General features: G+C 42.0%; 1 non-coding gene across 1 annotated transcript; it reads right to left on the bottom strand.

Moving 5' to 3' along the window:
* Positions 1-2,121: 2,121 nt before the first annotated feature.
* On the bottom strand, positions 2,122-2,228 carry LOC116575657. Its single transcript, XR_004279896.1, has one exon. It is a non-coding gene; the product is annotated as a U6 spliceosomal RNA (small nuclear RNA).
* Positions 2,229-26,692: the final 24,464 nt, after the last annotated feature.

The raw sequence follows: 26,692 nt of genomic DNA, 5'->3' as shown, positions 1-26,692 counted from the left end.
CAATAAGAAGTCCAAAAAAATAGAAATACTAGTGATCCATCAAGAAATGGATATAATGTAAAGCCCTTGGGTTAATTTCTGCCACCACACATTTTGTGAGTTTCGTAACTGCATCCCTATAATTCAGCTCTCGGAGAAAGTCTGTAATAGACTATTTATGAAAGGGGCCAAGTCATACCCCAAAGGCATCCATGAAACCCCACAGTGTTTGTGAAGAATTACCTCTCACAGATGTATGTGGGGCTCCAATGAGTCACAACCTCTATCATTAGAGCTATCAAGATGGTTTTATAGAGGTGATATTTTTAATTTGAAAGGGAAACATTTACTCCCTCTAAGAAAAAACTAACTGTACCATGCCAAATAAAACGGACCCCTTCCTTCAAACCTCTCAGCCTTCGATTCCTTGGACACTACCCATGAGGAGGGATTTGGTGCTGTTCTCTGGGTGGGAAGGGCTTTGGCCAAGTGCAGTAACTGCTGGTGAAGCGACATGGTCACAGGGCAGAGTGTGAAGAGGGAGAATACTGGGCTTCCGAGCGTGTCTGAGACCTACCACTGGGATGCACTTGCCGGCCCCTGTGGGGTGCGGGTGTGAGGCCACCAATGCTTGCTGGGTCTTGGTGCTAAGAGCCTTGGGAGGCTCTGTGTGCTGCTACCGTGTCTGACTTTTCTAACCTGAAGAGGGTGTGTCTAAGGACAGGGTCCCGCTCTCCTCCTCTTATGGTCCAGCTGCGGGTCAGCGGGTCCAGCCAGTCTAACACAGGACACCTCCACAGCTGGACTTTCAGGTGAACATGGCCACACGCCCGTTTACATAACATAGCACACACAGTATGCACGTGTGTCGTATGCACAGCACACACGTGTGCACACCCGCATGGCGTTCTTGTTCGCCCGTGTGTTAGTGCAAGGGTGCACCGTGAAACACTAGGGACGCTGAAAAAGAAAATCACTGTTTATCTGGAATTCAGGTTTTCCTGTTGTGTTATATTTCGTCTCACACCGGTGCTCTCGGCCCTGCTCACCGGGTGCCCTCATCACGGTCTTGGCCTGAACGCGCCGCCAGGTGAACACAGAACACTGATTTGTGGTTATGCTAAGTTGTCACTGTTTGGGATATTCACGGGGTCAGGGCCCTGGTCCCACCACCGTGTTGACCTCCTTCCAGAACATTCTGCAACGTTAGAAGACCCTGAGGAACAGACTGCTCCACCAGGCCTCAGGGAGCCCTCACCACGCCCTCAGCCGCACTCAGAGAGCACAGAGGGTTCGGTCCCTTCCCATCTGGCCCTTCACAAACTTGAAGGGATTCCAAGGTCTGGGTACATTTTCCCGAATTCCCTTACTAGCAAAAATGTCTCCCACAACATAGTATTAGTTCCATTTTTTTTTTTTAAGATTTTATTTATTTATTTGACAGACAGAGATGACAAGTAGGCAGAGAGGCAGGCAGAGAGAGAGAGAGGAGGAAGCAGGCTCCCCGCTGAGCAGAGAGCCCGATGCGGGGCTCGATCCCAGGACCCTGAGATCATGACCCAGCCGAAGGCAGCGGCTTAACCCACTGAGCCACGCAGGCGCCCCTAGTTCCATTTCTTTTCCTCCGTTTCCGGGTCCTCCTTTATGCCTTCCCACAGCTTTTCTGGTGAGGACGTACTGAGCTCCGCACAGGAGCGCTTTCTATAGCTTCCTTTGTTTCGTGTCCTTCTATTATTCTTATGGGCTCCGAATGTGAAGAGGGGCTTAATTACGGTCATGGCGCTCAGAGTCCTTGCCCTTGCCAGAAAGAATACAGAAGAATCACTCGTCCTCTGCCCCTTTAGATGTCAAGATATTTTACTATGGGATCTTATCTCAAATTATTACTAGAAATCTCTGCATGTAGGGGACTTTGCATTCTCACCCTTACATAACTGACAGTAAGTTACCCCGATCAAAGTTGGGAACGTATGAAGGGTGGGATTCTCCTCATTCACTATGTGTTCTGTAGGACAACATGTAAAATGTAAATATAAATTTTGTTTTTCTCTTACCCAGGTGCTAGGATACGTGGATGCCTTGCCCTTCACCTCCTTTCTAAATTTATGTATTTGCTTAATTAATCAATTAATAAGTATTTTTTAAAATATGGAATACTTCATGAATTTACTTTTCATCCTTACACAGGAGCTATGCTAATCTTTTCTGTATTGTTCTAACTTTAATATCTGTGCTGCCCAAGTGAGCGCTCACCCTTTTTTAAATATTTAAATTTTTAAAATATTTATTTATGCATTTATTATTCATTTATTTATTATTTGTTTTCTTGTTTGTTTATTTAAGGAGTTTCCATGCCCAGTGTGGAGCCCAATGCAGGGTTTGAACTCACCACCCTGAGATTAAGAACTGATTGAGGAGCACCTGGGTGGCTCAGTGGGTTAAGCCTCTGCCTTCAGCTCAGGTCATGATCTCAGGGTCCTGGAATTGAGCCCCGCATTAGGGTCTGTGTTCAGCGTGGAGCCTGCTTCCCTTTCTCTCTCTCTCTCTGCCTGCCTCTCTGCCTACTTGTGATCTCTCTGTCAAATAAATAAATAAGTAAAAGCTTAAAAAGAAAAAGACAAAAAAAAAAAAAAAAAGAACTGATTGAGATCGGGAGTCAGACACTTAACTGTCTGAGCCACCCAAGTGCCCCCACCCCCCTTTCTTTAAAAAATGAATGATTGGAAATTTCTAATTGATTCCCTGACAATCTCACTTCACATTATGAAATCATATGGTATTGATAAAGTGTAGCTTGGAAATGGCAGCAACATTCGAGGTGTAACACAGGGCTTCACACATCTGACATTAAGATTCTTCATCAGAGATGGGCCGATTGACCCCCAAGGCATTTCCCTACATCCTAGGCACAGGGTTTGACTACATTTCGCAGCATCCCTTGCAAGTAGGCAAGAACACATGATAGTCATGTGATAAGAGTGTTCAGAGGAATGTGGGCAGTAGGGACACATTTCCAGGTCCACCCCATAAGGCCCTCCTACCCTGACCTCTGCTGTTTTTCCGCATCCACAGCTGCATGGATAGGACTCTGGGAATCTTGAGGTTGAAACAACCACAAGAAAAAAGACTGAGTCTCTGCTAAAAGAGTCTCCCAGGGTAGTATCTTGACCTGGAATACTCACATCGAACTATGTTACAAGCATGAAATAAACTTTTACTGAATAAAGGCTTTAATTTTTTAAGAGCAGCACTTTTCAAAACTAATGGGAGACATTTATTCTTTCGTTCAGTAAGTAGTTCCTGAAATATATGCTGAGTGCCGCCCATGTGTCAGAGACTCTGTCAGTCATATACTTTGATAAATGAAACACACACACTTATTTCCATGATGGAGCTCATGATTTACCAAGGAGAAGGAACAAGAAGGAAAAATTCAGGAAGCATATACCTTGCGATAAAGGCTATGAAGGCAACAAGAGGGGGACATTATTCCTCTGCTCAATATCTGCCTATATGCGGTGGTTGTGGCTGAATTCTTGGAGGAAGTGATGTGAGGACGAGATAAGATGCATGAGAATGTCTAGCCGCACAGAGAGTCAGCAAGGAGGGTATCAGGAGTCTGGAACAACACCATGCACTGAATTTGTAAAGACATCAGAGGGGAAGGAAGCTCTTTTCCTGACTCAGAGTGAGAAAGCCAGAGAACAGGTGATTGGAAAAGTTGGCAACATATGGGGTATGTGGGCCATATGTGTCACGTAAGGATCTGGAATTTAAGTGCAAACAGGTTTGCTTATACCCTAAAGGAATTTAAGCAGAGGGTTGGAATAAAAGGAATGATATTTCAAAATATCGTTTAGGTGGCTGTGCACAGAATTGATACTACGGAGTGAAAGCAGGGGTGCAGAGGAAAAGGAGTGAGGTGTTTCAGTAGTAATGGGGAGATGGTGGTCATGGCTTAGGCTGAGTGAGGTGGCAGGAAAGGCAGAGCTAAGTGGGCAAGTCCAAGACACGTCTGGAAGGTAGAATCAGCACACTGAAATAGAGATTGTACATGGGGGTACAGAGCGGTGTCAATAAAGTTCTCTGTTTTTATAGTTTGATCACATGGGCCAACACAGATATAAGACAGGAAGAACAGAGTTCGAGTGAAGACAAGGTTTGAAGACAGGATCGTCTTAGAAATCAGTTTTGGACTTGTTACGTATAAGATGGGAGATTTATGGAAATAATGTCAATACCCAACAAAGAAGGAATTCACAAAGAAAATATGGTATATCCATACAATGGCATACTGATCCACCCTACAGAAGAAAAAGTTCTGGTCATTTGTGACAACACGGATGAACCTGGAAGACATTCCACTAAGTCAAATTAGCCACACAAGAAGGACAATGCTACCTGATATCGCTTATATGAGGAATTTTAAAAAGTAGAATTCATAGAAGCAGAGAGTAGAATGATAGTGGCCAGGGGCTGCAGGGGTGGGTAGGGGAAATAAGAAGCTATTAGTCAAAGGGTACAAAGTTTTAGTCATATGAGATGAATAAGGGCCTGAGATCTGTTATACAGCACTTTGCCTGTAATTAATAACATCCTATGGTATATTCGGAAATGTACTAAGAGGGTAGCTCTCAGATTAAGTGACCGTCTCACACATACAAAATAGTAATAATCAATAAAGAAGGGAGGAAATTTCTGGAGGGGATGGCTATGTTCATGGTATCGATTGTGGTGATGGCTTTGTGGAGTCCTGTGTATTAAATACATGCAGTTTTCTTGTGTGTCAATCACACCTTGATAAAATCATTTTTCAATTAATGAAAATATATCTTTATACACCCTGAAAAACAAATGAACCCAAGAGGTCCTGTGGCACGCTAGCGTGTTGTACATTGCTCTCTTCCGTCCTCCAGCTTTAGTCCATTAAACATGTTAGTAACATTCCGGGGAATACACTTTCTGGGCACTAATTGTGCTGTGAAGGGAAACGTGAATAGATCTGCTTTGAGGCTGAATTATTGGAATTCAAGAATTCATTAACATCTCTCCATAAGCCCTTTTGGGAGACCAAGCACACTCTCTTCGTAGTTAGCTCTGTTCAAATCATTCGCTGCAGAGGTAGAGGAGCATTCCCTATTTTATGATTCCTGTGGTAAACATCACCCTTGAGTGAAATAAAGGGTTTCTTTCGCTCCGTCCACTCCCTCTGAACGTATCTCTATTTATCTGTCTTTCCCCCTTTAGAGGCTAGCAACAAACCGTCATTTATTTCCTTTGTGGTTAACCTACTAGTACGCTCCCTACCAAGCTGGGAAAACCACAGGTTTGTTTATTTAACACATTACCCTGTCCTACCTTACTCCATGTGTCCCAGTAGGAGATACCTGGAAGCCGCTGTCATCCAGGGAGAGAACCCACCTCAAAGCAGGGCTGTGAGTGAGAATGCCGCTTCAGTGGGGAGAGGGTTGAGAAAGGAACTCGGTGGAGCTCAGGCACTTTGCTTGAGTGTCTGAGTAAATAACACTGTTGTGGGAGTGGGAAACCTGAGGACAGACATGAGACATGAGGACATGAGGTCTTTGCCAGGTGGGGGCATACCGAATTTTGAGTTTGCTGAGAAACCGTGAGATGAATGTGTCTGTTAGACGGTTGTGTGCTTGGGTCCAGAGTTGGGTGGGGATACAGTCTCCTGCTGGGGATAGCCAGTTAGCAGCCCTGAGGCGACATCTTTTGTTGGCCATTACTTAGGCACAAAAGAGAAAGATGGAGCACAGAGGCTCTGATGGTGCTAAGTGATGAACGCTGTATCACATCTTGCGGTAACCTTCCCAGAGCTTACGACGTGTAGGCTATGATCGTTATTCAACAGAAGGAAACTGAACTTCGGGAGATGAAGGGGCCTGCTCCTGCTGGACTCACCCATCAGTCTGGTGGATTCCAGAGCTTGAGTTTTTAGCTGCACAGAGCAGGGACCATGATGTCTTTCAAATGACAGCTGTTGCTGGACGCACCCATAACACTTCCATCTCTGGTTGTGCTGCAACTACCGGAGAGGTGTCTGCCCTTGTCTTGCATCTAAAAGAGGTTCCAGTGCTTGTCAGATGGAGAGATGAATGAGAAACCAGTGGGAAAAACGTTGTGTCCTGTAAAATCCTGTCTACTTACAGAGACCTATAACGTGTGGTTTTGAGTGCTTCACACGCTCCCTCTGATGGAAAGCCTCCCGCAGACCACAGGGCAGGGCACAGATATTTGAAATGGCCTTCTAGACTATTTCCAGTCTAGCCCAGTTTGTCTTTCCAGATTTTCTTCCCACATTTCCTATTCATTCACTAAGATTCAGCTGTTTTGTACTCCCGCTGTTCCCCTCATCGAGTGGCTTTTGCTAACCTTGGGTTAAATGATCAACCTCGAGTATTCTCCCCTACTCATTTAAGATCTAATTCCTTCTTTTGTTATGATCATTTTATGTTAGTCACCATAGGAGACATCAGTAGTTTTTGATGCAGCGTTCTGAGATTCATCGTTTATGTCCTATTCCACTTTCTGTCCCAGGTATGTGACTTTTCAACACTCAGAGCTTCCCAGACTGAAGCAACCTTCCAAAAAAAAAAAAAAAACAATCACATCACTCCATACTGATGCACCTGAAAAGAAAACACAATAATCTTTTTTTCTATATTCAAGTTAACCGGAGTGTTGGTATGGGTACGGGGGAGGATATCGACGGAGGCTTAGAGACAGACAGAGATGGGAATACAGATTCATGCATACACATTACACCTTCAGTAGTCACAGGTATCGTCAGGTAGTGCTGGGAAGGGAGGGAACCTGGAAGAGGAAGGACTTAGCCCACACACCGAAGCACCAGAGATGCTCTCTGGGAAAGCATCTCTAAAGTGCTTTTGAATATAACAACAACAACAAATGACATACTTAGGGGAACTTCAAATATTTGCTCTAGTGTGTGTGTCTGTGTGTGCTTGAGAATTCTGTGGGTCCTGAATCTGTTATAATCAATGGAAAGAAATAAGGATGAATTATTAGTGTCTGAATTTTAATGGATTTAGGTAAGATCCTAAGGTGATTAGGTTCTGAAGGAACAAATAAATTAAGGAATTTTAATACCTGGGACATATCCTGTGACCTCGTTGGAAAGGAAATGTTTCATTAGGGCTAGTTATATCAATCTGGGTTTCAATCCATGATTCTCAGTTACTAGGCATGTGACTTTGGATATTTTATTTAATCCATCAGTCTCTATAAAATAAAATAAAAATGACAGTCTGCTTGAGGACTCATAATATAATGTACACAAACTTTCTGGAATGTACTGTGTTCTTGATGCATTTCGATTTTGTGTTCAGCACACTATTTTAGCCACTATGATGGTTGATTTTAGGTGTCAACTTGACTTGGGCACAGGGTGTCCAGACTTTGATCAGACTTTATTCTGGGTGTGTCTCTGAGGGTGTTTTGAGGTGAGGTTAACATTTGAATGAAGACACAGGGCTAAGCAGAAGGTCCTTCCTAATGTGGTGGGCCTCATCCAATCAGCTGGAGACCTGACTAGGAGGAAGGGGCTGCAAGAGGGAACCCTCTCTTTGAGTGAGGGGCATCAACCCTCTCCTCCTCTGGGCTCAGATTCAGAAGGGAAGTTACACCATGGCCTTCCTGCTTCTCAGGCTCGTGCTGGAACTATAGTGTGGCCCCTTCTGGGTCTCCATTTGTGGACTGCAGATACTTGGAACTTCTCAGCCTCCATAATCACATCAGCCAATTCCTTATTATATATCTCCTGATAGATAAAAAGGGAAACAGAGAGAGAGAGAAGGAGGATAGAGGTAACACTCTGAGAAAGGATTTTCTTATTTAAATATGTCATGAAACAAAATAGTGAGGAGGCTTTAGCTACTATAGGATTTCTCTGGCATTCGTGGAAAATAGAGCAGATACAGCAGATTCCTTGGAGATCCAGCTGTTGCCTGAGCTGGAGCTCTAAATTGTAGCAGGGACGTGTAGCCCTGCAAGTAAATTAGAAATTAAACTAAACCTTGAATAGGACAGTATCTATAGACACAAAGATATAGATATATATATATATATATATATATATATATGAAAACTCATATATATGGATATTTATCTCTATGTATCTAATCTGTATCTATATCTATATTTATCTATGTATCTATATGAATCTATCCATAGATATATAATGTGCATCTGTATCTCTGTATGTATGTATCTCTCTTTCTATTGATCTCTATCTCTTTTCTATGTATCATCTATCTATTGTCTGTCTGTCTGTCTGTCTATCTATCTTGTATTGATTCTGTTTCTCTGGAGAACCTCGACTAATACATCACTAATTGCACATAAAATAGCCCGTTTCTTAGCTTCTCCTGGAACAGAGTGTATGCAAACGCACGCACACAGGTAGTTTATTTTAGGAAGTAATTCCATGGAATCAAGGTGGGTGATTTGGAAAGAATGAAACAAGATCGTGAGAAAAGCCAAGCTAGGGGTGAGGAATGGAGCTCGCTACTAGTAAAGGTCCCTCATACTAAATTTTTCTTGGACTCTATATGAAGTTGCTTAGAACACGCCTCCAAAGGACCCGTGTGAGGAGAGGTGGAAGGGGTGTTGGATCCCAGGCCCCATTGGTCAGTGAGTCACCAGGGTTGACAGCCCCATTTCCTCAGGCTGCACGTGGCTGAGTAGTCAGAGCGAGATCAGCATGGCGTACTTGGCACTGGGATGGTTGGAATACACTTAGGTAATTCTGGTGGATGCCTTGGTGGATGGGTAGGAAGGAATGCCATCAGAAGGAGACAGATTAGGAAAGTTTTCTACCATACCCCATTAGGATGACACAATTTCTGTCCAAAGCAATGTGATTTAATGGAATAAGCGCATGACTCAAAAGGCTTACAAAAGGATTCCAATTTGTGGAAATAGAGAAAGCATGAAAAATGGGAAGTTTGTTTTTTTTTTTTTTTTAAATTAACAGAGCCACAACAATTTAATCTGCTATTGATTTCTAGCCGTAGGTTTTATTGTAATTTCCCCTTTCTGCTGGAGGATCCTGTACTTTTCCTTTCATCTTTAGTAAAGAGGGCGGCTCTCCTGTCACAATGTGCAGTTGTCCGTGTGTGAGAGCCTGTGTGGGGTCCCTGCACCAGGGAGAAGCATCAGGACTCAGGACACCCAAGAGTTAGGTTCACTCTGCTATTTGCCAGCTCCGTGATCTTGGTCTACCCTTGTCACCTCTGAGCCACTTTTGTGAAAGGGAAGACTCTGATGGACTCAGTCCTCTGGAGTAAAAACTAAGTCTTACACTGAGATCACAGAAGTGAAGAGAAACTGTCTGACCCACACATACCCCCATTTATGCTGGACGTGAAATTCTATCATCTTTTCCAGACCCTAATTCACTGCACAAATGAGTCTGGCAAAACGCCTCCTAACTCCTTAATGCAGACCCTTTCAAGAGGAAAAACATGTTCACACATTAAAACAGGAAACACAAATGAGTCATTCTCTCCCTGATGACCAGACTTTTTATTCAGTAAACATTTTCTCCCTCGAAGCCCTTTTCAGAGCCCCCACTGCATGCTGTCATTCACATCTTATTACACAAAGTCTGTGCAGACATGACTTGGGACTAATGGGGTTGCAGCCAATCTATTCTGAGGACGGGTTCATTAGATGCTAATTGCACTAAGAGTGTCCAAGTTAATTCCCACCTCTTCCATTTGTATATTCCTGGACCCTAGACAGTAATAGCTAAAACCCATCTATCTCCATGGTAACAGAGGAAGCCATAAAGAACCAATAGAGCTTGATCATGCAAGGGGGAGAGAATCTGTAGGTAGGAAATAATTGCATTTTAAACAGGGTGAGTGCCAGCTTTCAGAATAGGGTGCTGTGCTCAGACGAGGAGAGAATCTGCAAGGGCACTGACATTCATCCCAGGATTTGGTAGCCACTTAAAGGAGCCCCAGGTAGAGGGTTCGGCAGAGAATAGGCCAGGCAGGAAAAGCAAGTGGTAGTCAGTAACAGTTGCTGAAATGCAGGGGATTCTAGAAAAGGGAGTAAGAACTGATTGGGGTAGCATGCACGCCCTGAGTCAAGATACCCTGTACGTTGCCTCTTGCTCACCAAATAGAACCGTCCACAGGCTGCCGATGAAGTCACCAGAAAGGCCGGCAGACACACAGGGTTCCAGTTCTCAGGAAGCGTACACTCTCAGAGCATAAAAGCCAGGACCAAGTTGTCAAGAAAATACACAAAATAATTATAAACCTCAGGAAGTGTTGACAAGCAGAGGAACAAGGTTGGACATGAAATGGAAAAGAGCAGGAAGGCATCTGGATTTGAACAGTCAGAGAACACCCATGTGACAGAGGACAGACAAGGGCTGAAGGGCTAAGAGCCACAATGCAGCCAGCGATGAGGGAAGTTGCAGTCAGAGGAGGGCATGGGTGATAGCTCATGCGGCATGGCCTCAGCAACTCCTGGATTTATGTCTGCCTCTGCCATGTTTTCCTTCATCAGATGATGCATAGCACTGAGCTTGAGGGCAAATCAAATCATCTCCAAATTGAAAATGATTTTTGTTCATTGCACCTCGATAGTGGAGGTCAGGAAATTTGTTTTCATGATGTTTATTGGCGGGAGAGGGCGATACCCCATCACACAGTCTCCTCAAAGGATCAGTCATGAGAAAGTTCTGCTCACTCAGATTTCCCTGCCTATAGCATGGTTGGAGGGGTTGTAGAATGCCTGAGAATCTCTTTGGAAAGTAACAGCTGCTGTAGACATCATGGCGTCAGTGGTGTTTGGCCCAGGCCACTGCTGTCCCTGCCTCTGCCAGCTGAGATGCCAGCACTGTCTTCTGATGGGGGAACCCTGGTTTTTCACCCCAGGGAGGGGTTTAGCTATTCTATCCCCATTGCTTCCAGGGGCAGCAGGCCCGATGCGTCAGGTTGGGATAAGTTGATCAGCTCAGCTACCCTCCTTGTGGCCGGCGGCAGTGGGGAGGAAGAGCAGAAGGAAGAAGGATCTCACAGAAATAGCAGAAGTCACATAAAACTGACTGGTGAGCTAGGAAAGGGATGGCAGGGAACAGTAGGTCAAACAGGCTAGTGGAAGAAAACGTCTGGAAAATTCCTGAGGCATGGGCTGGTGTCCTTATGGATTCCAAGGACTTTCTACAGAATGTTGTATGTGAGAACTAGGTTTGTTTTAAGGATTATCAAATTCCTAATGGTGGCCACTAGAAATCCTAACATCCAGTTTCTTTCTTCCTGCAGGCTCATTTCTCTCTAGCCCGAAAGCTTTGCTGTAATGTACTAAACAACTAATTAGGCGGGTAAGACAAATGAGTAGTTCTAGAAGAAGAAAAAAAAGACAAAAGATGTCTTTGGTTTCCCCTGCCTGACAAGCAAATAGAAATCTTTAAAAAATAAACAAACAAACTTTCATCACTGGGAGATTGGGGAAATGACCTCACATAAAATGGAACATCCAGAAATAGCACAGATTCATCCAGGAAGGAAAGAAAGGAGAGAAAGAGGCACAAAGCCTGAACCATAATTTTCCTTACAAGGAATATACTGAAATTGGTAGAAAGTAAAGGGAAACTTTGACAAATTCTAGAAATATTTCCTAATCTTTGGGCTGAGGCTAAAAGTAGAAGTAGGTAATAAAAGAGACAAAAACCTTCCATTTGGGATGCTGTCACTCTGGAATCCTGAGTTTTCAGGTCAGGAAAGAATGAAGGTATCCTAGGAAATACCATGCCGGGGGCCTCCTGCAGGAAGGGGACAGAGATCCTGTCCACTGTGGGGCACCATCTCCCCAGATAAGAAACCTCTTTGTCTGAGGAGTTGGTGGTCAGAAATCAAGACATGCTACCCGGGTAGTCTTCCTCAAGACTACCAAGAAGTCTTTCTGTCTTCTTCAAAAACAAAACAAAGCAAAACAAAACCCCGCATTTGTAGACGTCTGCGGCTGGGAAAGTTTTGGATGGGCCGCCTCCTCCTCCTCCTCCTCTCCCTCCTCCTCTCCCTCCTCCTCCTCCTCCTCCTCCTCCCCCTCCTCCTCCTCCTCCCCCTCCTCCTCCTCCTCCCCCTCCTCCCCCTCCTCCTCCTCCTCTCCCTCCTCCTCCTCCTCTCCCTCCTCCTCCTCCTCCTCCTCTCCCTCCTCCTCCTCCTCCTCCTCTCCCTCCTCCTCTCCCTCCTCCTCCTCCTCTCCCTCCTCCTCCTCCTCTCCCTCCTCCTCCTCCTCTCCCTCCTCCTCCTCCTCTCCCTCCTCCTCCTCCTCCTCCTCCTCTTCCTCTTCCTCCTCCTCTCCCTCCTCCTCTTCCTCCTCCTCTCCCTCCTCCTCTCCCTCCTCCTCCTCTTTCTCCTCCTCTTCCTCCTCCTCCTCCTCCTCCTCCTCCTCTTCCTCCTCCTCCTCCTCCTCCTCCTCCTCTCCCTCCTCCTCCTCCTCCTCCTCCTCCTCCTCCTCCTCCTCCTCCTCTTCCTCCTCCTCTTCCTCCAAATCCAAAACAAAAACAAATGAAGCAAACAGGCAAGGCAACAGAAGGCATATGGGTAGAAGTTCTTCTTTAAACTGTTTTTTAAGTTCCCTTTCACTAGTGGGTGGGTATTTTATAATAGCGGGAGAAAAAGACGGGGGGAGAGAGAGGAAGGACAGGGAAGCCAAGAGAGCCAAAGAGGCAGGAAGAGAGGAAGAGAGAGATTCTTTTTAAAGAAGCTTCAGTAGGGGAGCTGAGAAATGAGACGGGGAAGCGGAGGAAGGTAATTAAAGATGTGTTACTGAGCAGGTTGCGACTCCTCTCAAAGCCCCAGAATCTCAGGAAGACAGATGCACACTGGATCCACGCTGCTTCTTCTTCTTCTTCTTTTTTTTTTTTTAATAAAGGTTTTATTTATTTATTTAGACAGACAGAGACAGAGAGAGAGATCCCAAGTAGGCAGAGAGGCAGGCAGAGAGAGAGGAGGAAGCAGGCTCCCCGCTGAGCAGAGAGCCCGACGCGCGGCTCGATCCCAGGACCCTGGGATCATGACCTGAGCCGAAGGCAGAGGCTTTAACCCACTGAGCCACCCAGGCACCCCAGGTCCATGCTTCTTAAGGACACCTTTACTCACCACCGACTGTGAGTGACCAGGTGACAGCAGTAAGCCCCAACAACCTGCCCCACCCTGCAGAGGTGGGCAGCAAATCTGTGATTTCCCATTAAGTATTTATTGTTTGAGGCCACTAAGTGTTACAGCAGAAACCTGATTAACTCATACAGCAGACAGTGCATCCGTTTGGTGCACCATACTTCAGAAACAAAGCTTGTTGGCTTAGATAGACCAGACTTTGGACTAATTAAGTGAAGATTATTACCTTGATAAAATAGTGGCTTACAAAGTAATGTGATCGTCTTTCCAAGAATTTTGCCATTTCTATTTTAGATGTTCATTTCCCTTGACTTTAGTGTCTTTTTAGTTTTTTTTTTTTTTTTAAAGGTATTTTTCTTCAAATCAATTTCTAATTAGAACTGTGCCTGTTGGACGATTTTAAATATATCTATAGTCCATTTCTTTCATGAAAGAGTGGTTGAGCTGCCAAATATTCACTTAAAAGGCAGGAGCTTGCAAGTTTAAGGAGAACATTGAGAAAGTAGGAGAAATCCTGAGAACCTTGAATGATAGGAAAGACAATAGATAGTCTCTGTACAACACTCTGAGAAACCTATCTTCCTGTCCCGGATTTTTCACCAATTAGGTCTGAGATATTGAGGAATTCATATCATTTTCTGGTTTTAATATTTTCCAGTTGTGTCACTGAATGCGTAGATCGGAATGTCGGATTCACCTGTGGTTCATTGGTGACTCGGGCGCAGCCAGTTCAAGCGATGGGGAAGAGGATGGACGGACACAAGCTCTGAAACCCTCGCGCTGGAGTCAGCCAGACCCAAATCTGTTTTTAGTTATTTTTTTCTGTTGAGGCTATCGATAATTTGTTGATGAGTTCTCCATAGCCAAAAAACATATATTTCTAAAATATTTTATTTATTTATTTGACAGACAGAGATCACAAGTAGTCAGAGAGGCAGGCAGAGAGAGAGGGGGAAGCAGGCTCCCTGTTAACCAAAAACATATAAAAGTCCATCAGCCTAGGGGCACCTGGGTGGATCAGTGGATTAAGCCTCCACCTTCAGCTAAGGTCATGATTTTAGGGTCTTGGGATCAAGTCCCACAGGGAGCCTGCTTCCCCCTCTCTCTCTGCCTGCTGCTCTGCCTACTTGTGATCTCCCCCTCACTCTGTCAAATAAATAAATACATAAAATCTTTAAAAAAAATCCATTAGCCTAAACATTTTAAAACATTCTTTCTACACTAATATATTTACAGACCCAAAAAAAGAGATATGGTGAAGATGATGAGTTTGAAGGTAAAAATTACTAGTTTAGTCCTTCATTTTAATTTCAGTTTAAATTTCATTTTGACTAAAGGAGAGCTCTCCAACCTTACAGCAGCCTTTCTCTTTTGTTCCATTTTTTTTTTTTTTTAGGTTTGTGAAGACCCTTCTTCCGGTTGTTATGTCAATGACATGCTCTGGATATGTTGTAGATGGATTATTGTTTTTAAAAAGTATGTAAACAATCACAAGCTACAATTTATGTCATACCTTAAATGGTAGTAACAAGGATTCATTTTAGAAATGGCTGTTATAATTGAACCATTAAAATTCTATAACAAACTACTATTCACAACCATTAAATGGAAACAGTGCATGTTTTTAAGATTTTTTTTTTTTTTTAATAATGAGAATTGTTCCATTAGCTCTTTGCTTTGTTGAAAGAACATTTGGCCTCTTGGTGACAGGTTCCAACAGAGACCAGTTTCTCTCAAGCTGTAGCTTAATCAAACATATGTTCATGAAAATTAATGACAGGAATATTAACTTTCTTAATTCTAAAATTCTCACTGAAGACCTGAAAGAGATGCAAAAATACATGCTATTGTTTAAAATAAATTGCCAATAGACGATTAAGCCAAGAAGTTTAATCAACTAATGCAAGGAAGAGTCCAGACTTGCCGACAGAAACAGAAATTACATGTGCATGGAAGAAATGCAAGACTCAACCAGTAGCCCAGATCTGTTTCCCTTACATTAATGATTTTCTGTTTAACCTTGGAGGAACTCTTAATTATTCCAGGTCCTAGGTCTCTTATCTTATACTGAACTGGCTATTCTACATGCTCTATGAGATATTTCTATATCTAAAAACATAGGTATGTAATGATCTTCATGACACCAATTAAACAATGGTATTTACCTCAATCTTAACAGTGAATCAAATCTTATCCTGTCCATGTTATATCAAAAATCCCTAAAGTGTCTCCTTAACTTTCTACTAAACTCCTTACTTGACATGTATAGCTTTCCTTACTGCTGAAGGGACTTAGGAAAAGGGTTCTTTGTGTTTGGATTCAGATCTTTTTAAAAGCCATGAGTCCAATAAATAGGCCACTTATATTCTGTAATCTTCAGTTCTGTCCTCTGACTAGTGGCAAAAATCATGGCCTGTTTGAAGACTCTTTGTGAGGAATAAAAGAGATGATGTAACATAACTTTTATGGTTTAGGTACATAACTAAGTTATGCATGTGTAGGTGTAGCAGATGTTTATTGTATAAATACAAGGTTAATTGTATAAGAAACTTTATTTCATAATTTAAAAATAGTAGAGAGATTTTACATGTAATAATCATTATTGTTATTGAAGTTACTTAATGGTTTAGTAATATTATTTAACAAGGCACATTGTCTGAAGTTGATCAAAAATGAAACTCAAATGTCTTAGATACGAGAAGTTTGTTCACTGTTGTAATGGTGAAGGGCAAAACACAGTAAGAGACAATTTCATCAACGGGCTCACTACCACTGGTGATAATTAACCCACATCTTAACTTTGCTCCATACCTTCCACTGGCTTTCTCTTCTCCTACTGCTTTTGCCACTTGGAAGGGACTTGGCCATTTCTAGTTTCCAGGCTGAGGTCTTTAAGGTTTATAGCTAGAAAGAAAGAAGTGAATCTTTCTTTAAAAATAAAATAATTTATTTATTTGAGAGAGAGAGAGAGAGAGAACAAGTGGGGGGAAGGATAGAGGGAGAGAATGTTCAAGCTGATTCCCTGCTGAGCCCAGAGCCCACAACAGGGCTCGATTCCATGAACCATGAAATCATGACCTGAGCTTAAACCAAGAGTTGGACACTTAACTGACTGAGCCCATCAGGTGCCCCAGAAATGAAGTATCTTCTGCCTAGGTATAATTGGAATCATTCTGGAGAAAAACACAGATTAGCCGTCCTTGGGTCATATATCCATCACGGGCTTTGTGACCGAAAGGTAGAAATACTGATTAACCACACAGGAGCCACCTGCCCATTTGCCTTCTTCGAGCGAATGCTGTAGCCAGAGAAGCAGGGAATCTCTTATATCTTAGGGATTGAGGGTGCTGGTTTCTATTTTTATCTGAGCAATCTATGTCAAACTGAGCAATCTATGTCAAAGTAGGTCCAAACTGCTCCTCCCGGGTGCTTTTTGGCTGCATCATCCCCGTCCCTAAGACCCACTGTGACTCAGCCTCAGCAAGACTAGATCAGGGTTTCCTTTAGCCTTTTACAGAGAGTACTGATGGGTTGGAAATAGAGGCTGAGCATCTAAGTGGGGGAGCTTGGAATCCTGAGTGCAACGAAGGCAGTCCTAGACTGGCTCCTGCTTCATCTCAGGACCTCGGGACCATTTCATCTTTCTGAGTGTTAGTTTACATATCTATGGAAAGAGAAGTCTCTAATATAGGGTCTCTCTAAATGTACCTATATATTCAATGTCAGAATCAGACATGCATATGAGCATTTTTCATTAGCATGTATTTTTCTGACATCATCCTTTCTCTCATTGAGATATCTATTTTCTTTCTCTTTAAAAAAACAAGTGCATTTCCTCTTCAAAAAATGAACCCATATCTGAGCTACTATGAAGCCACAATCAACTACTATTATTTCCTGGGAAAAGCTTTCAATTTTCTGTCTAAACTCCTGGATCTTATATGGGATAAATTCACATACTTCTTTTTTTCAGATTTTACTAATTCACTGTGTCCTTGCTTCTTTTCTTCTTCTTGTCCTACCATCTCTTAAAATGCTCTTTAAAATGTTCAGTTTTCAAGTAATTGTTCTGATTTTCACTAAGCTGTTAGAATTCAGAATTCACAAACCCATGTACATAGGATTATTGGATACCTTGTGTTTTCACTCTAGCTGGATACCTAGAAATTTAAGCCTAGAAGGTATATTCCTATAATATATATCTATGCTTTTGTAAGAAACTTTTTTTGTTAGAGATATCTGTTTAAAGTATTAGAAGTTGGATCATATTCCTTTTCACAGATACTAATTCTACATTTGTGCCCAGAGAAAACCATTTATGAAATGAGAAAGAGAGACAGAGAGGGAGGTAGAAATTGTAATACAAGGACAGTGATTTTCTGTTTATTTTTCTTAACTTCCACCAAATTATAAACTTCCTAGAAACAGAGACTGTGCCTAATTTATTTATGATTATTTCTCCAGAGCTAAACAGATCCAGGCACATAGGAGATACTCAACAAATAAATATCAGAAGAGAGAGAACATAGTATCACTCTTTTGTACATGTTGAGGTACAAATATAGTGCTTTCCTATAGTCTAATATTTAACTACCACTTATTGTTTGTTTGTTTGTTTTTCAGTATCCCCCATCACTGTGAAGACAAGAGAAGATACCCTTGATTTCTAGGAGCTTAAAGATCCACTAGAGAGATTAGAGGTTTTAGTCACAACACTCTAGTTTATTTTATTCTGTGACAAGCTGTCACAGAGTAAACCTGCCCCATGCTGGCTTCCCTGTTCCATCTTCCCTGCCTGCTTCATGGCGGGGGGGCTAAGAACTGTCCTGCAATATTGTAGCGAACCGTCCCAGTGGAGTGGCCAGATTATGTGTCTGCAATCGGAAGCCATCGGTTTTACTGCTCTCCTCTACCCACCTCCTCGTGGTTACAAGGACAGCGATAATGACGGCTGATATTTTTCAGATATTTATTTTGTGCCAGGTTCTGATGGAATACGTTTATTTCATGTCACACACCCCTTTAAGGTACTTACTATCATGTCCCACATGATAAAAACACATTGAACAGCATCAAGAGAGACGAAATACCTTGCTTAAGGTCATGTGGTTAAAAGAGAACCCAGCTGAGAAGCCACGCACCTGGACTTTAAAATGGTCTGCCACGCTGTTCCTGAAGAGTTACAAGGACGCTTACCAGTCAGTGGACATTCACTATACACCAAACCCCGCTCTGCCTGTTGTCTTATTTAATCCTGGTAAGAACCTCCACGAGATAAGTGCTTTTGTTACCATTTGCAAACAACCAAGCAGAGGCACACGGAAGAGGGTGAGCGGCACCCCCACGCCCACACAGCCGACCAGTGGAAGAAGGGCTGGGTGACCCTGGAGGGGGTGACTCTCACAGACGCTGCTCTCCAGCTTTCGGATCCAAACAAATCACGCTGTTGAACAGGCAGGGACTCTCTCCTCTATGTGAGTTGTTCTACTTAAAAATTCATAAGAGCCCTATGTCGCAAGCGCTACTAGCCCTGTTTTACACATAAGTGGTGGCATAGAAATAAGAAGCTCACACAAGGTTGCAGAAATAAGTGGCAGAGCTTAGATTTGAACCCAAACAGCCTGACTCCAGAGAGCAAGCTAGGAGCTGCTGTGCTGACTCATCTCTTCCATCCGGGGACTGGAAGGACACATATTGATACTCGGGAAGGGAGGATGGATGCACTACTGTGATAAACACCCCTGTGAGGCGGCCAATTGGGGTCACATGATGGGTTATGGTGCTTGGCCAGAGTCACCATCTAACACAGCATGTGCACTCAAATAGGTCCCTTGCAGAGTGTCCCTCAGGGCTGCTCCAGGACAGCCCCCACTCCAATAACCAGACTGCTGGTTCCAGCCCTTGCTGTGTTTGTTCCTTCCCCCACGAATTCCTACTTAGACTTTGGTTCTTTCCTGAAGACTTGTCTGACCCCAACAGGACCCCTTATGTGTTATCTCCCGTAGTGACCCATAAGAAGGAACCTGTCAATAAGCAACATCCAGATTTATAATGTTCTTTTTTCTTTCCTTTCTTCCTTCCTCTCCCTCTTTTGCTCTCCTTCTTTCTTTCTCTTAATTGTTCAGGAAGAAAAAGAAGGTCTTCTTAGAGATAGAAATGAGTAGATGCTGATACCCCTCCTACAGATTTTCCCTTTCAGTGAAAGACCCTGTCTTAACAATTGCAGAAAGCTGCTTTTGAGCATCAAAGACTACACACACAGCACACACAGAGGCGCACACACACACAGACTGAGCTTTTATTTAGTAATATGTAAAGTATTTATATTGCATTAAATAATTTCTCTCTTCCTCAAAGCCTTGTGAGACGCGAAAAAACCAAACATGGTATCCTCCTCCCATTCCTGGAATCCGAGATTCACGGTAACTAACGGTAACTCTCTGAGTGATGTACATGGCAGGTGGGTCATTTGAGATCAGCAGCTGGAATGTCCTTTGCCACGTCCAGTGTCCTTCATGCTGCACCCAGTCAGCTTGGGAACCATTCCAGGACAACACAAGGACGGGAGGAATCCACTCTGTTTCCAGGGTCCATACAGACCCTGCCCCCCAATTTATCATATCTATAATTATTTACATCTGTGATATCAGGATGATTTTAATCAAAGTCTAGGAAGTTGCTTTATTTCTCGTTCTGGAAACTGCTTCTGTGTTTAAAACCTACCAAATTCAAATTGTAACATTTTTTTTTCTTTTTGTATTTCAATCAAAATGATTTAGAATAATAGGCACAAATGTATTCAAATCATACTATTTCTATTCTCCTTATAAAGTTGGGAAATAGTTTAATAAGGCATGAAGGATAAACCGAACCATAACAGAGTGAAGAATTAATTTGCTAGTAACCATGTCAATTTTACTAACATGCATATTTGAACGAGGATAGGAAATGCCTTTCAGAGAGGCACATGAGTACTATAAAGAAAACCTCTCGCTGAATTACAGTTAACACTATAAAATGTGGCAGGCTGAAAAGTTTAGAATAATAAAAAATCATGGCAGGACCAACTTCCTTGATATCACAGAGTGTGAAGGAGCCAGAGAGAGAGAGAGAGAGAAAGGAAATCCTATTTTATGGGCACTTCTCAAAGTGTACCCGTCTTAACTGTATCTTCTATCACATGAGCCAGTCCTGTTTTTAGATCACCTGCTGAGATGCTGTTTTGAGTGTCTCTTAAAACGGAAATTTTCAAGGTATAGTAGAAAAAGGGACAGTAACATAAAAAAAAAATCAAGAATAAAATGTAGTGCCTCAGATAAATCTCAAGTTTTAACTGCTTATGTGAATGACTTCTGTACTTTTCTAAAGTGACCAGGATTTGCACCGGGCAAGAATAAGGTGCTTGGTGGGAGTAACTCTTGAAAGAGGTAGTATTTTTGATTCTAACAAACATCTCTATTCAACAGAAAATATATATTGTTTATAAATAATTCATGGTAAGTGATGGATATAAGCCTTACTAGGAACATGCATTCCTTCCTATGTGTATGTATTGTTTTCTTTCCTTCCTCCAAGATCATGTTAACTGAATTAAATGTGTTCAAGCCTACTTGATTCCATGCCACCTGAACGTCTTGACTTGGGACATGGAGTGTCCTGACTTTTCTCAAAGAGAATTGGGTACTTTATGGAGATCAACAAATACCATTGGGTGCATGTGGATGGATGCACATAAGACGTGTGCCATACTTGCGTGCTCGTGCTGGGCTGAATCCCGTCATCTGCCTTATTAACACCTCTTCCTCGTGGCCATGATCAGAACCATTCTTTGACTTGTTTTATGGTGTGAGAGCTGTTTGTTGGTTGGACAGAAGTTTCGTCCCTGAGGTGGAAGCACAGCCGTACCATTGACAATAAACAATTTCTCAAAAGGCTGATGAATCTTCTCGGCTTGCAATGAGGTGAGTCTCTTAATATATCATGGGCCAGTTCATTTTCTTAGGTATGTAGGACAGTAAATCCTCTGGTGGGACTGCATACCTGTGTGGACTGTTGGGCCATTACCTAGAAGAGGAAGTGGTATAGGCACAGACAGAGGTGGACCCCGGATGCTGTATTGTATTAGGGTGCATTTTCTCCTGTGCCTCCAATATTAACATGCATGCTTCTCTCATTCTTTCTCCTCCATTCAATAGTGGCTGTCCTTTCACTATTGAATTTGGAATAGTTTTTAATTAAAAGTGATGAAAAAAATATAAATTTGTAACTTAAATAAAATCATTCTTTTGGGGCACAATATTTATCTATCATCTATTGCGTGTCCATTTCAATATATTTTAGGTAGTTTATTAAGTGAGTCAATGTTGCTTGTTGCTTTTGGTTTTACAATTTCAAAAGGACATAATGCAAAGTTAAATTTTACAGAGGCGTTGACACTTTTCTAAATGTCCCAGATTTTAGCCTTACTGTCAGCGTCTGTGGCTTTATCACGCTTGAAATAGATATAATTGAAAAGGTGCATTGCTATTTGCTTTTGCCAAAATATGCCATTCCCTGAATTGATTCTGCGTCTCTCTCTCCCTCTTCCTCCTACTTTCCCCTTTCTTCCTCTCCCTCTCCTCTGCCCCCCAACAACCTCGATAGTACAATAAGCGTCAGTGAAGAAGAGTTTTAGGCCTTTCTTGTGTCTCTTTTATTTTGATTCTGATATGGATCTCGAAGGCATCTGGCTTTGTAAAATGAATGATAGTCTTGACTCTACTTTCTAATGTCCAAGCATAAAGAACTTGCTTCTAGTTAGAGCAGCCAATTTAATCTTTGGACAGCTCTGAAAATACATGTTTAAATGTATCCTATGATTTTGACCCATCTCAGGTCCTAGAATAAAGAAGAGATATGGGTACAGATTTGCTCCATAATTGATAGAAATAATAAATGCTAGAAAAGCAATAGTATGTAATTAGTTGATGAATTTTTAATCTTTCCGATTGAAAACCAAGGAGTCTAACATTTCTTCTTTTACATGTAAGCATTTTTCTTTCCTTAATGGTTAAATAAGTACCAGATTCCATTATTCCGATCAATTACCCAATCTGTTATTTCTTTTGTCCTGCTTATGAAGTAAAGGCAAGCAACGATTGTTTCAAATTTGGCTTCTCTTTGCATGTTTTCTTGACAGCTATGAAAATCTATCTTTTGAAGTGTAGTGCTAGCTGAGTAGGAATGCATAATTTAGGTTGCCTACTTTGATAATAAAAATAAAAACTCCATTTGCTGATGAATAGTCATTGTTACTGTGATCCATTCTCCAGCAATGACTGGAAGCTTTGGGGCTAAATGATCCACACGTGCTTTTCTCTTATGTCAATCCAGCAAAGAAAATGCCTTTTACAATTTCTAAAGTAGAGGCAGCTGGGTGGCTCTGTTGGTTAAGCTCTGACTCTTGATTTCAGCTCAGGTCACGATCCTGGAGTCCTGGGATCCAGCCCCACATCCGGTTCCCTGCTCAGTGGGGAGTCTGTTTCTCCCACTCCCTCTGCACCCCTACCACCCGCTCATGCTCTTTCGCTCAAATAAATAAATAAAATCTTTAAAAAAAGTAAAATTTCTGAAGTACTCAGCATAGTCTTTCAGGTTTCCATATTCTCAGTGCTAAGAGAATTTACTAGCAGAATAAATACTATACTAGCAGAATAAATTGTACAATTTGATGTAGCTTATACTGAGCTATGCAAGCTTTCCCCTTTGTACTGAGCAGAAAGTGGACGTATCCTCCTGCAATGCTGCCTGCTGCCTTCGCAAACCCGATTTCACTGCCCTCACTGTGGCGATTGACTCGCCAGATTCAGCCTTGCCCAGCTCCAGAGTTAACCTCAGTGAAGTCTCATAGAGTATAGGAATACTCGGAGGCGTCTGCACAGTGATGGCTCCAGGATTCCTACAGGAATGGGGTTAAAAGCAGCACTTTCGTGTGTGTGACAGAGTTGGCATTAAGGGTATGGGAAGACATGTGCTAAAGTTATGTTTGTATCAGCCTGGTGTCTTTACTAGTATTGCCAGTTAGAGATATAAAAGCACGAAGTAGTCTAATGAAAATTTTATATTATTTTTATGTAAACATGAGAACATACTGATTCTGAGTAAGAGCACTAGGGTTGCAGTGTCAGCCGGTGGAGAGTGTGATATAAAGAATCACGAGCCACCATTTGCTGCTGTGGCTCACAGTACCTGGTCTAGAATGGACTCTGCTCTGTCACCAGGGACACTGGGCACCTGTCCATCATGTTAATCATAGTGCTTCCTCTGTCGTCACATGGCTGTGTCTGTCATGGAAGCAGGCTGCTTAGATCTGTATTTAAAGACAAACTTGCAATTTCTTCTTCCATCCAAGATGAAATAAAAAGAAATAGGTCTACTAGCCTGCCAAAACAAAACAAAAACAAAATAAAACACCACAGAGAAAGTGAAAAAAAAATATGTAAACCTGTGCCTTTTAAAATATTGGACATCTGTTAATGGAAGGCAGCAATCCTTTAAGAATGAGAAACGAATGAAGTAAGACCTATGGTTGTCCCCACTTATCGACTGGAGTGTTTCCAGATCACAAAACAGGCAGGTGAACGCAGAAGGAACTTGGTGGTCTTCATGTTTGAGGGGCTAGGGCAGAGCAGAGAGGGAGGAGAGGGCTAAACAGAGATGAGGGAGTTCTAGATACTGGGGGAAGATCTCTTTGGAACCTTCACTTAAGCACAGGTAACACATGTGCATGAGTAATCTATCAGAGGGCAGTGAAGAAACCATTGAAGGGATTAGAGGGGAGAAATCTTAGGCTCAAACAGTCTTGGATAGTTACTCTTCCCACCACAGACTGGAACAACCCATAATTCATGAGATATCAGTTAGAGGATTTTGAAGATCTTTGTCTCAATAATGGCCCCAAATTAGCCTTAGATTCAATGATATTCTCCCTAAGGAAGCTTAAAAGCAAGTGCCAAAAATATTTCCAATAAATTAGCTAAGATCTAGAACAAAGTTCAAGAATATTTATTAGGATGCAAAAATAACCAACATACAATAAGGTAAAACTCACCACATCTGGCATCCAAGAAAAAAAATCATTTATCATTTATCATTTATGCAAAGAAGCAGGAAACTATAAGGCTCAGTGAATGGAAACATCAGCCAGTCGAAGCCAAATCAAAAATGACACAGATGGCAGAATTAGCAGACCAGGACGCTGAGACTGTCCATGTAATGTGTGGAACATGATCTGGTGTGTTCAGCTCAAAACTATGCATGCAAAGTAGAGACATGACAAATATAGGAAATGCCGAAATCAGGCCTACTAGAGATGAAAACACAGTATCTAAGTTGAAAATGACACTAGATGGGATTAATACATTAGACATTATAGATACTACAGGAGGAAATCGTATCTAGCAACCATGCTCCTACATGTTTGCCCAAATGAGTTGAAAGGACGTACCCACACAGAAATCTGCACACAAAATTTATAACAGCTTTATTCATAACTGCCAACAACACAGAGGCAACTAAGGTGCCCCTCGGTAGGTAAATGAATAAATAAACTGGACAGCATTCATATAATGGGATACTTATTTTTCATTAGAGAGAAATGTGTTATCAAACCACTAAAAATTATGGAGGAACGTAAAACACGCAGTATTAAGTGAAAGAAGCCAGTCTCAGAAGGCTAGATATTGTTTGATTCCAACTCATTTATAATTTTTTTGGAAAAGGCAAAACTATGGAGAGAGTATAAATCTCAGTGGTTCTTGGGGTCAAAGGGAATAGTGGGGTGAATGGATGGAACCACGGTATTTCCAGATTAGTGAAACCCTTCTATGATGCTATAATAGTTGATACATGACATTAGCGTTTGGAAAACCCATAGATCTGTACAACACAGTGCTCTAATGTAAACTATGGATAATAAGGTATTAATTGTTAATTAATTATAACAAATGCATTACATCACGACAAGATATTAATAATAGGGAAAATTGCAGGGACAGAGGAGAAGGAGTATAATGGGAACTTTCTGGGCTTCCTGTTCAGTTTTTCTGTAACCCTGAAACTGCTCTAAGGAATAAAGTCTATTAATTTTTTAACAATCATCAGAAATTTAAAAATAGTATTGATCACTGTTTTTTCAAATGCCTCTCATAGGAACTGAGTCTTGATAAAGATGATGATTTGTCGTTAATGTACAATTCATCAAAAAATTAATAGAAACAGGAAGGGGGAAGCTATGAGGACAGGACAACTATCCTGTCTTCCGCTGCCCTGACTTGTTTCAGCAGGAAGTTTGCACTCTGGACAGCTTTGAATAATGGATAACTCTCAGACATAATAATCCACAACCATTGTTTATGCCATGTGAGCTTCTGAAACTGTGGGATGGCACACCATAAAGATTTTACCCATTAGTAAGAATATTGCTGAATAGTTACTTAGTGTGGTTAACTTAACACACCACACCTGTGCCTTAACAGATATTTGAGTTAAGGAACTTGTTAATGTGTGCTTGTGGAATTAGAGAACTCTATGAAAGGTTTGCTTGGGAAGCAGGGACCAAGAACAGCTCAACTCATATAGACTTGAGCTGAAAGCATATCTAAAGGCAGAGTCAAGGTTGAAAATGATTTTGATTACTCCCTCACACACATGATTTATTCTCTTTTACAGATGGAGAAACTGTGGGTCAAGTAGTTGTCATGCACTTACCCTGCACTCACACAATGGTAAGTGGTGCTGCCATAAATCAAGGCCGTTGAGCCCCCAAGCCTTGATTCCCACTGGGCCATTTCTCCTCCTCCTTTCTTGCTGCCATTACTTGCAGAGCTCGGTGGAAAATGTACATTCTCTGACTCTCAGCTAAGAGTTTGTTTTGTTTTCCATGCCCCACGCATTGGTGGGATTTTAATCTACTGATCACCAGCTTTCTGCCAGACGGTGGAAGCCCATTCCTTGCACAGGCTCTGGGGCTTAGATTGTTGAATTGCCACCATTTTGGACTTTTTTTCTTCCTAAACCCAAAGAAAGAGTGCAGCAGGGATAGTTACGGAGATGATGATTCCCAAGAGCTAACTGTCTTTTAAAAGTGGTTTCTTACGATCTCCTGCTCTCCTTTGCACAGGATAATGATCAGAGCAGCAGCGCCGTGAACCGATGACGCGCTCCTGTGAGCTCTTCCTTGCCCAAGGTGAAGGGGTTGCTGGGATTTTGTGCTGGGTTACGTCTTCTGATAGAACACCAGTACCTTGAGCTTTGTCTAAATCGGAAGGCAAATAATATTCCTATCTGTATTTTTATGATGTAAACATTTCTTTGAAAATATAAAGCAAGTTTTTCTCTAAATACTGACTTTTGTACCATATCAAGATGTTATTTCTTATTATATCGAGTTTGTTATAATCTCAAAAGATGGACCTGAATGTTTGATTAGTTTGAAATATGAATTTCTTTGTTTTTAAGATTTTATTTATTTATTTGATGGATAGAGATCACAA

The sequence above is a fragment of the Mustela erminea genome, chromosome 16 (assembly GCF_009829155.1).
Source record: "Mustela erminea isolate mMusErm1 chromosome 16, mMusErm1.Pri, whole genome shotgun sequence".
Classification (NCBI taxonomy): Eukaryota; Metazoa; Chordata; class Mammalia; order Carnivora; family Mustelidae; genus Mustela; species Mustela erminea.
The sequence above is the reverse complement of the archived record's forward strand: the minus strand, read 5'-3'. Positions and strand labels throughout refer to the sequence as shown.